The sequence below is a fragment of the Balaenoptera borealis genome (genome assembly GCF_965194805.1).
Source record: "Balaenoptera borealis genome assembly, chromosome: 1".
Lineage (NCBI taxonomy): Eukaryota > Metazoa > Chordata > Mammalia > Artiodactyla > Balaenopteridae > Balaenoptera > Balaenoptera borealis.
Genome location: NC_138860.1, coordinates 123036267 through 123052326, shown reverse-complemented (window position 1 = coordinate 123052326; position 16060 = coordinate 123036267). Strand labels below are relative to the sequence as shown.

At 38.9% G+C, this 16060-nt stretch overlaps 1 protein-coding gene and 1 long non-coding RNA gene across 9 annotated transcripts in view; one reads left to right on the top strand and one right to left on the bottom strand.

Annotated features, from left to right (window-relative positions):
- LOC309611534 overlaps positions 1–1477 on the bottom strand; it is a 29101-nt gene extending 27624 nt beyond the window's left edge. Inside the window, exon 1 of the long non-coding RNA XR_014234578.1 lies at positions 1343–1477. This is a non-coding gene — a long non-coding RNA (uncharacterized lncRNA). The remainder of the gene's footprint in view (positions 1–1342) is intronic.
- ADGRL2 (adhesion G protein-coupled receptor L2) overlaps positions 1–16060 on the top strand; it is a 266791-nt gene that overhangs the window by 86992 nt on the left and 163739 nt on the right. Inside the window, exon 1 of one of the 8 annotated variants that reach the window (XM_082354792.1) lies at positions 28–325. The exons of 2 other annotated variants lie outside the window; for them this stretch is intronic. The gene's annotated coding sequence lies outside the window, so the exon portion shown is untranslated. Of the gene's footprint in view, positions 1–27; positions 326–364; positions 580–708; positions 864–1934; positions 2077–2115; positions 2184–3053; positions 3273–16060 lie in introns of those variants that run through there. 5 more of the 8 variants (XM_082354789.1, XM_082354788.1, XM_082354787.1 and 2 more) reach the window with 5 other exon arrangements.

Sequence of the window (16060 nt, the reverse complement as noted above, 5' to 3'; positions counted from 1 at the left end):
TGGGTTTAATCAAAAACAAACAAAACGCTCTTGTGAAATATAGTCAATAAAGTCAAAGTTTGGCTAGCTCTCTGTAACTACAAAGAAAAAGTCATCGCAATTTAAAAATAATGTAACTTTCATTAACGAGCCCGCCGGAAATCTCAGGTATCAAAGACGCATTAACCATGGAGCGTTCCCCGCGCGCCCCAGCCGGACGGAGGCAGCCGAGGCGAACAGACGTTCTTTCTCCTCCGAGCAGTCACACAAAAGGAGGACCGCAGAAACTAAAAGTTTAGGGGCCTCTGGCTCGCCGCGCGGAGAAAAGAGAAAACCTGGAGACGGGGTGGGTAAAAGACGCATCCTGGGCGCCTCTCCGAAGTGCAGGCTAGGAGAGAGCTCCTGAGCCTGGAGGGAAGAGGGGAAGGGACCCCGAGTTCCGGGCCAGCCCCCTGCGCCCCGCCTTGGAGGCCGGAGCGCCGCGCTCTCCCAAATACCTTTTACCCCGTTCCAGAAATAAAATAAATGTTTTTAAAGTGCGTGTGTGTGCACAGGATGGACAGCGCGCGCCGGCAGAGCGCGCGGAGGACCGAGCGCGCAGTGAGTGGAGTTTGGGGAGGTGGGGCTCGGGATGGAATGGGTGTGTTGACGCTGGGGGCTGGATGCGGAGCCCCGAGACCCGGGGGGGCGAGCCGATGGGGAGGGAGAGGAGGGGCGCTAGCCACCGCAGGCCGCCTCCGAGGCGCGTTCAGCGGCCGTGCGCGCGCGTCCCTCGCCGCCGCCGCCGCCGCCCGGACAGCTCTGCGGCCGCCCCGCCGGCGGAGCCGGGGCCGGCCTGTTCTCGGGCGGCTGCTGGGCCACCGCCACCCGAACAGCTCGAGCCCGTAAGTGTCCCCTTTCGATCGCCTCCCCACCACCGACGCAGCTGCTCAAATGGAGTGGAAAATGGCCATTGGGCCGCAGTGAGTTATAGATTATCTGCTCCACGTTTTGTACTTAGCTGCCTGTAATCTTTTGAGTTTGCCTGAGCCCCTTGCTGGAAAAAATCAGGAGGGAGAGGTTTGGCCTTTGCCGCTGTACAAGTTAATATGTTTATATGATTAGCCGAACTCGCGGGGGTGGGGAGGTGGAGATTTGGGGTGGAGGAGGTGTTGGAAGAGGAGGAGGAGGAAGAGAAGGAGGCTGGGAGGTGACTCCAGTTCAGACCTCGCGGAGAGTCTGTGTCAGGACTTCGCACTCCCCCGTCTCTCTCCCTCGCTCCCTCTCTCTCCCTCACACTCTCTCCGCACATACACACACACACACACACACACACACACACGCACACACACGCAGAGGTACCGGAGCGAAATTGGGAGCTTACCGGAGAATCCTTGGGATCGTTGTGGGGGGGCACCTCCCCTCCGTTGCTGCGCGTCGCGTGTCTCGTTCCTACACCTCCCCGCTTCCCCGAGCCCCAGTCCTCGCCTTCAGCCAGTCTTGGGGCAGCGGCCACCGCTCAGCCTCGGCCCGGAGACCAGAAATGTGAGGAGGGCCCGCTGCAGTCTCCCGCCCAAGGCCTCAGGGTCGGCTCGAGGGATGCCAGCCGGCCGGCGCGGACGGCGGGCTGAGGGGCTTCGCCTGACGAACTGAGTTGGCCTTGCGCCGCCGGCGTCTGCCCGCCCCTCCCGCGTCTGCAGCTCGGAGGGGACTCCCAAGTCTGCGCACCTCTGTCGAGCTTTTTGCCTTTGCCACCCCTTTCGCTCTGCTTCCCGAATTTCTTATCTTTCCGAGGGAGCGTGCGGTCTGGGGGCGCGTGCGCGTGTGCAAAAGACCCCTCTCGCGGAGCGGCGCGTGGGAAACTGCAGGAAAATGTTGACCTAACCCCAGGAGCCGCCCGGCGCTGGCTGCTTGGCTGGAGGAGGAGGCGGCGGCGGCGGCCAAGCAGGAGGACGCGCCGAGCCACGGCGCTGCCTCCCGCTCGGACTCGGCGGCCGGCGACCCGCTCGCGGCCGGCCTCGGCCCTCGCCGGCCCGGGTGGCCGCTGTCCTCTGCGCCTCTCTCCGCGCGGCTCCCGCGCCAGACGGCCCGCCCCCGGGGGCGCGCTTGCAGACCGAGGTAAGAGCCGTGGGAGCGAACAATGTGCCTCTGTGCTGGGCTACGGAGACCTGTTTGCTTTGCGCCTCCCGCCCGGGGGTGGATGCTGGAGGTGGAGGGAGCCGCGGGTGAGTTGGGGCTCGGCTGTTTGTTTATGTTCGGCCGGGCCAAGGGGGAGACCCGCGCCGGCTCGGGTTGCTCGCCCCCTCCTCTGCCTCCCCCTCCTCGGAAATCGATCCGCAGAACTCCCCTTCCCGTCCAGCCTGCTGCTGCTTCGCCCTGCGAGCGTAGGGACGCTCACTTGGCTGTAGTCTAGTTGCAGGGGGCTCCGGGAGGAGAGGGGAGGGTAGGATTGGGTTCGGCATTTTTTTGATTTACTGAAAGCCTGGGTCAGAAGGTGCCGTTCGCTCTTTCACAGCCCGTCTGGGGAGGGGGAAGGTGGGGCGCACCCTCGGTGGGGCCGGAGGCCGGGAGGTGAGCGCGCCCCCGTCCCCCCGCCTCAGCTGCCTGCAGACCCGTCCCGGGCTGTGAGTGGAGCGGGGAGGCCGAGCGCTGGGGGAGAGTTCTGGGCAAGTGGACGGGGGTGGGGTGGGGTGGGTTGGGGGGATGGGATGAGTTGTTGCGGGTGGTTTCTTCTCGTCGGTTAGGTGGCGTGGAGAGGCGAGGATGTCAGCAAAGCGCAGCCAGATGTGGCCGGGCCGGCACCGTGGCTGGCAGCGATTAGGGGCGGCGCAGCGGGGCCGGGCACCCGGCAGGCTCTGGGGAGGCCGAGTGCCTCCCGCGCCCGCAGTGAGAGGGCAGCAGCGGGCCGCGCTGGGCCTGCGGGCGAAGTTATGGGGTGTGGGCTTCTGGGCTTGGCGCTGGGGCTGCGAGTCTCTGGAAGCCTGGTCTGTGGGAGCCGGGAGCCGGGTGCCGGGTGGGGTGCGGCGGGGAAAACGGCGTGGGAGGGGCGCGAGACCAGGGAGGCCAGCCCCCGCCACCCGCGCTAACCGAGCGTGGGCTCGTTGCTTGGCTGGGGCTACCCGACCCTCTGGTGGAGAGGCGGGGGCGAGGGAAGCGACGAAAGCGCCGCAGCGGTGGGGAGGCACTCCTGCAAGAGTCCTTCGCTTGGGATCTGGAAAGTTTGTTCCTATCGCCAGACTGCGGGGATTGGGTGTGGGGAAATCGCTGGAAGCTTTACTTTGTGCCAAAGTGTCAATGAGCGGCGGCTAAGGAACGTATGTCTTTATTCATATTTATTTTTTTATCCTCTGCTCACTCTGTCCCCTGAAAGCGTAGTTGGAGGGGCAAGTCCTGCGGTGTCCGTCTTCTTTCCCCACCTTCTGTGGACTCCTCCCCCCTCATCCTTTTCCCCTTCTCTGGCCCCCTCATTCCGTTCTTCCTGATGCAGACTGTTGTCTCAGATTCAGACCCAGGAAATGTTTTCCTCCTGTTTCTTGAAAGGTGTCAGGCTGCTTAGCAGCTTCTCCAAGCAGCCTGGGAGCGTCTGAGCCGCAGCCACCAGCCATATGGTTCCCGTTACAAAGGCCAGGTTCTTAGGCACTCTCCTCCTCGCCCCCGCCCCCAATTCTTAAATTTTCTTCTGCATTCTTTACACTACGTGTACTTCTCTCTTCCAGAGGCGTACATTTAACGGACGTTGGTTGGTCCATTCATTTCCCTGGCAGTGTTTGTCTGGAACGGGCCCCACCGAGTTTGCTCTTTGCTCAACTCGAGTTGCACAATGAGGAAAAGTCACATCCGTTTGGTAAATGATTGCCTGTTGGGATGTCTCTTACTAAATCAAGTTTGATCTTGGGAAAACCTTAAAAGACGGGCACTAAGGAGGCAATCTGCCTCCATAGCAGAAAAATAGAATAGTTTGTGTGGTGTCTTTGGCAACATTCCCAGTTGTGATGGGACTCTTGACCTAGGTAAAAGGTAACTGTAACTTAAATTTAGTATCTAAGAAAATCTACTTCTGTCCAGGTGTGTTATGGAACTTTTTGTTGTCCCTCCCTCCATCCTCCAATACACTTATGCATGATAGAATACTGCAGAACAAATGTTCTGTTGTTTAGTTTCTTCAGACATTCCGATTCTCTCCTTTTGTTACTTGCCTCTAAAAGAGGTGCCATTTCACATCATTCTGCACAAATTGTTTGAATTAATGCAAGTGTGAATTCTTACCGTTTGAAGGGGACCATTAGCATATCAAAGGTTTCTTAGCTTCAGCTCGATTGAGAAAACTTCAGCCTGTCTTCCATTTGCTTCCAAGTGGAGGCCCAAAGGGCAATGAGAATTGTAAAGGGTAAAAATAGGGAGGTGGATTCAGGCTGTGTTTCTGAACTTTTACTGTTTTGTAATTATGTGAGCGAAAAACATTGTCTGTTGCTGTGAAGCCCTTCCAAATGGAAAGACAATTATTTTCTATTGATAAATGGTTTGTTCCTAGAAAAAGAGTGACCTTTTATTTTATGATAGTCACTGTTGCCTGTCTTGGGGTCCCTTCAGTGGAAGAGAGAGTGAGAGAGCTTTTCCTTCTAACTTAATACTTTTCTAGGGCCTACACTTTGTTATATTAGTAAAATGGCTGAGAAAGGCTTTTAATTAATGTATAAAACAATAGAAATCTTGTAATAAGAGGACACTCATTTTTATACCTAGGAAACTTTATTTTTAATATACTTGTTAAATTAATAGGTAAAAAAAAGTCAGTGGAGAGTTTTGAGTATTAAAAACTCAACATGGACTTTGTTAATGCAACTTCTGTTGCCAGTGTAAGTTTGAAAAAGATTTCTAAGTGATACTCAAATTTTTCATGAATTTCATATGGAGATAATTGTTTGAATATTGATTGTTTTATCTCAAAATTTTTGTATTTTACCTAACAGTAAACTCTAGAGGTCAGCTTAAAGGAGGTTTTTCTTACTATATATAGCTAGAGTATACTAATGCTTTTTTACATATGCAGAGAGATACGTTCTCTGAATTTCTTTTAACAACTCAATATGCATGAATGAAGAAACAAATAACAAGTACTTGGGTCATTTGGGTCATTTTATGGCGAGCAGATGGGTCAAGGGAGAACATTTATCTTCAACTTCTGGGGAAATATTGGTTTTATTTATTTAGCTTTAGATTTCCTAAAACCTAGTTTTAAGATGAAAGTGAATCTCAGGGACAGTTTGGAGATTTGTAAGCGCATATTTTTTTATAGTTTTACCTTTGATGGTTGGTTGATTTTGAACGTGAATTGATATCCCTTCATTAGAGGGGTTTGTTTTGTTTCCACATGTTCAGAACTCCTTGTTTTTCTTTTAAAAGTGAAAATTAATAAAAAGTTTTGGAGGGAAAAATAATCATTAATCACCTAACATTTTTAGTCTTCAGTGTAATAGGATGATACTTTTTTTTCAGATTAAGATGAGGATTTTTTAGTGGCATTCAAATTGTATCTTATTACCCTGAAATCATTTTATGATAGTTTATCTGATCTCTTCAGTTGTCTAAGAAGTACTTTCGAGCTAAAAAGGCCCACATTGATGTAATTGCTATTATTGCACTTAAGTTGCTGTTAACTAGTCTGCTTTGAATGCAGAGTGCTATAAGGAAAACACATTATCCTTTAGAGCTATTAGTGATAATCTAAAAATTGTCTTGAAAACATTGCTCTTCATTTTATACGATGGTGATCGTGAATTCCGCAAATCTCTAAAGGTGTAAAATGCAGTGAAAAGAAGATTTTTCAACATTTAGATGACAAAATTGGACTACTTAGAGAAAAAATTAATGTGTTGTAGAAGCACTTCAGCTGCCATTTTCAGTCACTGGGTTACTATGTGTTGGCAACAGAAAACGAATTTAGAAATGCAGATAGCTCTGGGAGCAGGTAGTTGGGGAAATCAGAATATTGACTCATGTGGGGTAAAACAAACCAATTACTTGAGGTTTTGACTTGAAGATTTCCACTAAATGTAATTTTTTCCAGGCTTTTGACTCTGCTTTATTAATGGACTAACATCAAAGCAGAAAACAAAACTTGCAAATGTTATAAAAACTAGTATAAATATACAGATCTCACATGGAGTACTACAAGTCTTAATTTAAGACAAGCAGTTGGAGTTTTTATTGCTGCAATTTTCACAATGAGCAGAAACGTTAACACCAAGCTTCTGGGCGTTTCCTTTCTTAAAATTGTCAAGAGGAGAGCTTTAAAAGTAAGGTTTACTTGGGGTTAGAACTTTATTTGATGATTATTGGAGCTTTCTGTGTTTCATTAAAATTTTTAAAATAGTATTTTAGTGTCTTAAGTAATATAGGAACATATGAGCTAAGATTGAGATGTTGGGAAGGTCAGAAGGTAACTAGAAGTCTGCACACCATAGTGATAAAATGTTATTGCTCTATTTTCTATGAAAATATTTGACCTAACTTTTGTAAATAAATATTCAGTAACACTGAGTTTACTCTCAAGTGTAATATGAGATGAAGAGAGCATTACAGTGTATTCTATTTTAAGGTATGAGCCAAACCCTACCTGATAGAAATCTGTTTTCATTTTAATAAGAATCCATACCACTTGCACAGATTAACTGTACATAGATTAGGAATGAAATGCAGTTTTGGAAATTTGAAGAATTTAGTGTCATACAGGATTGCTATTTAAAAATAGTAACTTTAGCTGCTAGACTTGGAAGGGACTTAAAATCCTGTTAGTGTTTTGGTCGTATCAGTTACTAAGGTAATTTGTTTAAATATTAGTTCACATTACCTAAATAGATATCTGTTTTGTAACTATTTTCAAGAAAGATTAAAACATTTCTATTTTAAAGATAGATTATGGTCATAGCTTGGTTAATTTGTCTCTTACATAACACTAATTAGTCTGTAGTCCCACCCAAATATTCATTTCTTCAAATAATTCTTGATTGAAGGTTGAAAGGTTGAAAAGTATTTTAATCACCCAGATTACTGTAATTAGACTTGATGTTATCAGAAAAATTGAAACTGTTATCTGAAATCTTTTTGCTACTCAAGATTGGTCAAGTAGTGATTATTATTTTTTAATGCTTTAAGAAAAAGGTTAAGGAAATGGGTTAATTTAGAGATAGTTAATTATTGGAATTACGGAAGTAGAATCCTAAAATAATGTCATTTTTCTTGACCTGGTGTGATAACTTTTAAAGGAGTAACTATAACTAGGGTCTAATTCCTAAATTTTATTCACGACTGCAATGTGGTATTTTGAGTTTAATTATATAGGTTTTGTTAAATATATGTTATAAACTATAAAAATACCTTAAATGCTATTCTGATGTAAGTAGGTATTGTTTTGAGTGGATCATTGTGTCATATAAGAAAAGGTCCTAAACAACCAAAAATACCTAAAAAATCTTTTTAGATCATTTATCTGATGGACTTAATGTAGGCTATAATTTACAGACACTTTCCAATATATTCTTAAACAGTTTTTGAAAAGCTGCTTCTTACCAAAAAAATTCCCTTATTTCGTAAATAAAAATTACCTTAAAAAAAAAAAAAGGTAGAGCGAATGAAAGAACCAAGTGCTTAACACCTGCAAGTAAAGTGCAGCTTATAGCAAAATGCTATTGATGGCTTTGGAAGCACAGAGCAAGTTTAAATACAATTTGTTTAATTACAACAAAAATGCAGTTTTATGAAGTAATATAGTTTGTCTTTGCAAAGGATTTTATGCATTGTGTGGTGGTAAATAAAATCCCATCAGTTGTATAAATTTGTTCAATTACCAGAACGGCTAAAAGAAAAAAAAATCAATTTACTTTGAAAAGCAACAGAAATTAGATTACCTTGGTTAGGAGGAACTTGCTAGTAGTGTCTAAATTGCTTAATAATATCAAAAGTTACCCTGTTTCACAGTGTAAGGATATTGGCGCCTGTTTTTATATGCATACATCTTGTTTACTTGGGGACTTTGGTTATGTGAACATTTTTTCTTTTTGCTTTCCATTTTTGTTTTTATGGAAGCTATTGCATGACACAGTTGCTTTTCTGGATTTCTAGAATTCGTAATCAGTTGATATTTCAGATCAGTGTAGTGAAAAATCAGATGTAATTTTATGAATCAAAAGGAACTAATCCATCAGTAGGGATAGCTAGGTTATAATCAGCCAAAGAAACACATATTCAAAATTTTTACTGACTCTAGAATTATACGGAACTCTACATCTTAAATTCTTATAGCAGTAAAGTGGCATGGGATTCATCGGAGCAGATAGCTGGGCACCTGTTTTATTACCACCTGGATTCGTTCTGGCACCCAGATTTATCTAAGTGCAAGCACAGGCACAACTGCTCCTCACAGCTACCCGGCTGTTTTTAGGTCATGAAGTCAACTTCCTGGAATTTCTGGGGAAACCAGTTGAAAAGGGAGGACAAATGTCACTTTAAATAGAGATGTTTAAATCAGATTTTTGCCTGAGGGTAAAATTTAGGTCTGTTTTAGCCCGGATGTAATGTCTCCCTCTACAGAGCACAGCATTAATCACAACCTGACAGGAAAACGTATGCTGAGCAAAACGGGCCCCTGTTGGTCTTGCCATTGATTTTTCCAATCTGTGAGGAGTACATTATAAACATTAAAATTCACACACAGGGATTACACCTTAATCTCTGAATTTCAGTAATGAAATGAGTTGCTTAAAAGAAGCCTACTTAAAGCTGAAGATTCTTTGGGAGACTTTTTTTGAAAGGATAGATTCAATACTTTAATAAAAATAGAAATATAAGATTAAAAAGCAGGCAGGTTAAGCAGAAGTTAACTTCCTGAAATAATGACCGGATCTTAATTCTGTTTTAAGATGCGTGAAGTAACTTCAAAAATTTTTTTTAATCCGGTAGCTGAAAAAAGAAACAGGGATAAAACTATTAGTTCTTGGACATGAGAGATAGGAGAAATTGAAAAGGTGGTTAACTTTAGACTTAGATCAATTCAAACACATATTACTTTCCCACAGCAAAACCAGATACAACCCTGTGTCTTTCTCTAGATGAATAACAAAAACTTTAGCCATTGTAGTAGCAAAGAAGAATGCACTGTGAGATTCCTAATAAAAGAGAAAGGATTTAGTTTTGTTCTTTCAGTTATTAGATAATACTCTTTAACTCCTTCCTTGGTCGAATATATACACACGTGTACTTACATAAGCGTACACTTTTGACTATTCTGTTTCTCTGTATACATCAGTATTTATTAACAGCTATTGGCTAAAAATTAGCACAGATACAAGTTCAAAATGTAAAATATGTATGATTAAGGTACCTGTTTTTAAACTGATTTTGAAAATGATATGACTTACTTGATCTCTGTTTGTTCTCAAAGGTATTTCCTGCCTTTGGACCATGAAATTCTTGTGCTGTGCACACTTTGCCTCATTTTGTAGGTGTTTTTACATCAGTCCATACCTCAAACAGATTATTGCACTGGATTTAGATGACATAATAATCTAACCCCAATTACTGTCAAAAATGGTTCTTGGCTGTCGGGGGCGGTCTAGGTGACCTTGCATTTGACTAATGCTTTCTCTTGTAGAGGATAGTAAGTAGTGTTTATCTGTAGAGAGAGGAAAAGAGAATTCTCCCTGTTTCCTTTATAACGTGAGCTCTAACTTTAATCATTTATTCTTAAAATTAAATAGTATGACACCACTTCATATAATGGGTGAGTGTTTACAAGATTTTCAATAAGGTCTCTAGTTGATAAAATATTTCTGTTTTATGTAGATTATGTTTACTTAATCAGTTGTCAACTGCAATTTACTACATGAAAAAATCATGTTGAAAGCTATTTTCCCTGTGTCTTTACTTTGAAGAAAAGTATTTCTATTTGGAATTGTTATTTCTTTATTCCACTGGTACCTTCCCCGCAGAAATTTTATTCCTCTGCTTTAAAAGCCTACCATTTTTTACTGTTTATTACTGTGGTTATTGATAAGAAATTACAGAACACATTTTTTATATAGCATTTTCTTTATTCATCTTTTTAATCTCAGTATGCTTATGGTATGTATTAAATCTTAAAATTCTTGGCTTTTCTATGGTTAATGTCCAAGACAGTTTGGGAAACGTTAATTTTGGTGATGTAAGCTTATACATTTGTATCCCAGTGATTGCACGTATTTTCGTAGAATTTGATAAAGGCTTAGTGTATTAAATGAAGAATTGATCCATTTTATATATCTTGTTTTCCATTTCAGAAGAGATGGACGTAATTCTAAAACACTTGATTTTGCTTCATATTCATCAACAAATAAAAATTACACTAAAATTATGATATCCTAGATATTTTCAGTTTTACTAAGGACACTTTACTGTTTTTGTCCTTTTCAAAGTTCTGTTTGTCATGTGAAAGATATTTGACTATTAGGTGCTTCCTCTTGATAACATCATTGATGATGAATAATGGGGGGACGTCCCCTCCCTTTGTTTTTTCTGCTGCAAATGCTTTGTCACCCATAGCCTTGATGGAAGCCGCTTTTTATATTGCCTTTGGTTTTAAACTAGGTCTGCAGCCTGAATATTTAAAAGTATAAGTGAAACAAAATTTTATTTCTTTCTTGTAAGTAAAACCTCACTAAAACCTCTGCTTATTATACATTGCTTTTCCCATTAACCTTATTTTCTTTGTTTAATTGGAAAAAAGAAATATAATTGTTATCTCTGTATATTTCTGTATGTTTCAGCATGAAAGCTAGCATATCTTTCATAATTTTATTTGTTTAAGAATCTTAGTTTTAAAAAAAAATCACTTTTTATAAGCCTGTCAATTCATTTATAGGTAAGCCAAACTGAATTGCCTCAAATTTACAGTCACTGCTTATATGCTATTAAGGTGGGGTGTGCATATTAGAAGGGGGAAATCTTAAAGGAGAGGGGAAATAAACATAGTCCAGAAAATTTTTTGGCAAACCTTGCCCCCAAGACTTTGAAATGGTTCTTAACTTTGCTTTTTTTTCCTCCCTTGGCAGAGATGCACCTTTATCTCTGTATACCTGGGGAAAGGAACATAGCAAAAGAGGAGAATGTGTAAACAAAAATCTAAAACAGATTCTGAAAAAGATATTATGGAGCGGTAAAGAACATTTTTCAAAGCAATTCAGTTTCTTTTTCCTTTTTGTATTGAATTAATGAAAATATTTTTATTTTTCAAAAGTAAATACTCTCTGGTTTAAGTTTATGAATTCTAAGTAAGAAGAAAATGTAGTTGTTTCTGTGGTCATTTAAAATTGATTTTTTATCTTTCACTGTAAATCAGTCGTAAGATGCCGCTTTTGATTGCTTACTTTGCAGTCAGAAGATGCACCAGGTAAATGGGTTGGGCAGCTTTGTGTTGGGTGGTCGACCATTTCAGGTTGGTACTGTGTAAGCGAGGTAATGTTTTCTTTTCCTTGAAATACACTTTGTGAGAGTAGCTCTTGGGTGACTGAAAAGTTTGTGTATCCTCCCTGCTCTAGCTGCATTCTTAACCAAGATGAAGTGCAAGAATAATAATGTTGAACCACAGATTTTCAGAAGCAGTTGTTTTAATCAGATAATTGGTAAGGAGGAGGGAACAATGCTAGATAATAGCATTTTTATGCAATGGTGACCTGCATCTTTACGCACACAACTGCCTTCATGTTTCAGATATTTTTGCTAACCATTTTGCTAACCTTTGTTATTACCTGTAGAGGGAGCTTGCATATGAGATAAAATAATCAAAGCAGTATAAATTGATTATTTCCCTTTTGAAAATGATATTTTATTAAGATATTTTTTATTTTTGTTTGAGAAAAATTGTGCTAAGGAAAATAAAGCATTTTGAGATTAGCCAAATTCTAGTGAAATTTAATCCCAGGTATTTATAATTTTATGTATTTACAGATTACATTTTATTTTCTGTATTTACCTTTTCTTAATTAGTAAAAATTGCTAGAAAGATAATGAAAATAAGGAATCAGGTTCATTTTGAGATTCTTATTTTTTTAAATGATTGGCTAAAGCTCTGGGAGGATGGTCTCAGACCTCTCGTTTAATACCTAATAATTGTTAAAAGAGCGATCCGAATTTTTAAGGTAATTTTCCAGATTATGTAAAATGTAAAACAATCACTTAACAGTAAGGAGTAAATTACATTCCTCTACATTTAATTAATAGATCAAGTTAGATGTGTTGCATATGCTCTTCTCTAAAAACAAACATGATCACCTTGGATTAGTGACTTTTACTTGCAAAAATGGACCGATTTGTGCAGTGACACTTACACAAGGAAACTGCTAATAAGGACCTTCTGTTAAGTGGGTTAGGAAACTGCTAACTTGGTAAAAAATGAATGCAGACATGATAGACTGCTTGATTAAAAACTGAATTCTGTTTATGAACCCCGTGTCAACTAAATTTCTAAGAAATTATTAATCAGATACTCAGGAATAACTTAAGAGTTTTGCAAGCAGGTGTTTTGGTAATCTGGGTGGAAAGACTTTAGGAGCATTTGAATCTCTTTAGCGAGCGAATTTTTCACATTACCTGTGTATGTTTAATTGCGCCAGGAAATTTAAGGACAGGATATTGTGTTAAATTCTACTAAAAATGAATCATTTTATTTTAATTTTAAATTTTGGTATAGTAACATTGCTTAAGAATTTGCTTGTTAGGAAGAAGGAAGGTTATCTACTTACTAATCCATCCTTGAAAAGAGATATAATAGTTCATTTTTTCCCTTAGTTTACCAAAGGATGAGATGACAAATAAAAATATTTGTATTTTAAAAGGCTGTTTCTTACTGAAATTTACCGTTGTGGATTTATTATTTTATTAACTAATCTTTCCTAGTGTGGAAAGTTATATTATTAACTGTTATACAGAATGACCCTGTAAGTTTGGAAACTGTTGTCTAATAAAGGGATTTATGGTACTGGCATGGGCTTTTGTATAAGTATTACCCTCTCAGCATGGTCCTGTATTATCTTAACAAGTCTGTGCTACATTTATGCAGAACATTTTCATACCAGGGTAAGAATATTAACAACAGCAATTACATTTCAATAGGATTACGATGGTATGTTTTACAAAAGTGTCCAAATACTCCTTTCCATAGAATTATTGATAGACATCCTGTACTGCCAACTTTACTTCATTGCCTTAAATAATATGATAAAAATAGACTTCTTATCGTAGTTGGTGCTAAATATGATAAGCACTGGAAAATGGAATCTGATAGTACAGTTCATTACCCTTTTCCCTGAAATATCACACCTCCCCTCACAGTGAGGTAAGGGTTACTAGAGAGAATTCATTCCAGGAAAATTATTGCGTGAGGAACAGTAAGTGTCACGGAGTGCATAACTTCTGTGAGGTTACTGGAAAAGCACAGCTAGGGTAAGTTCTACTTGTTTTGTCTTAAATCTGAAGGTAGACTAACTACTGAGTGATTTTTAAAATAATGAAATTTGAATTGTGAAGAAAATGTGTTATTGAAAAATTATTGTTGTAAAAGGATTATTGTTATTTTATTATATTGGGGATGTTTATGATGAGAGAGTTAATTGGCAGCTGCTTTTCAGTTTAAAATAACCCAACGTTCTTTGTAAATTACCAAAGAAATTTTTATTAAACATTCTCGAATGAATAATAAAAAAGAGTATGAATTATGAGAAAACATCCTGTCATTTGTATAAATGTTAAGAGTAGATAAGTATTAGTTGTTCCTGCATCTATATGAGCAGATCGCTTTTTTAAATAAGCTATGAGGATAATATAATATAAAGAATAATTCTCCAGATAAGGGTAATATGTGTTATGAATGTATATTTGAAATAATCTTTTTTAGTATAAGTTTTATAAAAATAGAAATTCCTATTAAAAAAAGACTTGATACCTTTTATACTGTTTGAACTGAAGCCAAATACTTTAACATGTTAACATCTTAAACAGAAATGAACAGAACTGTAGTAAAGCCTAAATAATATTTCTTCACAGTTTTGTATATGCCTATATGAAGAGTCTGGAATGCAAAACTGTGAATCTGCATGTTTTCGTAACTGTATTGGAAAATAATTTTTAAATGTATTTTAAATTGCCTTATTACCAGGATTTAAAAACTACAGTTTTCATTTTAATTATAAAAATAAACAGTATTAGTTTCTTTTTGCCTTTATGTTTCAAAGGCGTTTCCTTTCGTCTATTTGATAGATATATTCAAATTGAAAAAAAAAAGACTTTTTATTATGTGTACTTCGTGTAACATGATTTTGTGACATTCACATAATATTGTTAATTCAAAACTGCATTAAAGAATGAAAATGTTAAGACCCTAGAATATCAAATTTCTATTCATTTCTAAAAAGAGTAAGTTATAAGATGTTATGTATTTTTAATAAAAAGTATGCTATTTTTGTAAGAAAAAGATATTACAAATTATCTCCAATAATTTAGGCATAATTGTATTGCCTTACATAAAAATAAATACAATACCTAAGGAAATATCTGAAATTCAAAATAAAAATACTGATGCTTTTTACTTATGGATAATTTTGTCTCATATTTGCTTTCCATATTTCAATATAAATATGATTCATAAAACCTTTTTTGAGATTTATATTTAAGAAGGAAAAGAAAACCTATTGAATCGTTGAATTTTTATGTAATGTTTTTTTAAAAATTAGTTTATATTTAATGCTCTTTAAATCAGTTTATTGATTCAAAAGGCATTTTTGTTTTGACCAAATTTAAGTCAAAGCAGAAAGGTAGTTGAGTGGCCCTAAGTAAAAAGTTGGTTTAGGTTCAAGAAAAAGGCTTAGCCCAGCATTTTACTACTTGTCAGAGTATCATAACAAATGCTCTGTTATCTCTTAGTAGTAGTTACTGGCCCCCAATAACTAATGTAAAAATAAATACCTGGGCCTATGAAATGACTTGAATTACACTTCAAAAAAACCTTTGTTTTAACTCTTTGCTATGTGGGATTCAGATAACAGCTGCAGCACACTAAGGTATTTACGAACACAGGTCTCAAAGCACTTTCCTATCTTCGTGATCGCTATAGGAATTTAGGGTTGATGGGCGCTTGTAAAATATTTTGTAGAACTGTGGTGACATAGAATTATAATAAACTTGATGGTCAGTCGTAACTTTTATACTTGGCTGTTTTAATAATGTAGTCACTCTCCCACATCTCCCATGTGGTTTTTTTTCTTAACTAATTTTTTGGTATTGTGTTATACGTTAAGTACATAAGTTCTTTAGACATTTCAGCCTGGAAACCTATAATTGGTTTCATTAAAATGAGAATAGATATCTTTTAAGACAATTATTATTCAGTTAATAATATTACATGATTTAAAAACCCAGGAACAAATCTTAAGTATCTTAGAATTCACATTTTCTAGAGTTGAATTTTTCAAAAACATTTAGAATTGATTTTTAGTAGTTTAAGAATATTCTTTAAAGAAATTAGAGAATAAGAATTAGAGCTCTTAGAACAATACTAAGTTGAAAACCCTATAGTACAACCATTGCTTAAGTATTTTAAGAATATTGAGAATCTTGTAGATTACGTATACTAATAGCTTCATTCTCTATATTGCCTGTTAATTCTGTGAAAACCAAGAGGAGCGTATCAAGAGGGTTGCAATTAACTCACCAAGATGTTAACTTTTAATTGAAAATAAACTAAAATATAGCTTTAATTTGTTAGCTTACTTTATTAAAACTGATTTTGCCTGTTTTTAAGGAGTAAGTCATCGCAAACTCCAACATATTTATAAAATTGATGATAATGTCAGATATTTTTTGCATTCTTCTTAAGAACATCATTTTGTTATTTTGTATATTGATTTAGTATTTTTGACATTCCCTCTGATAGAATGTTTTCTTCAGGAGTTGTTTTAATAATTTGATGTTACTCATTTCTGAATTGATGGCTGAGAGCCTTATTTCTCCTTTTAAAAAAATTGTCATGTTTTTCATTTGACTTCCCAAGTAAGCTGCTGTTTGACCTCCTAAAGAG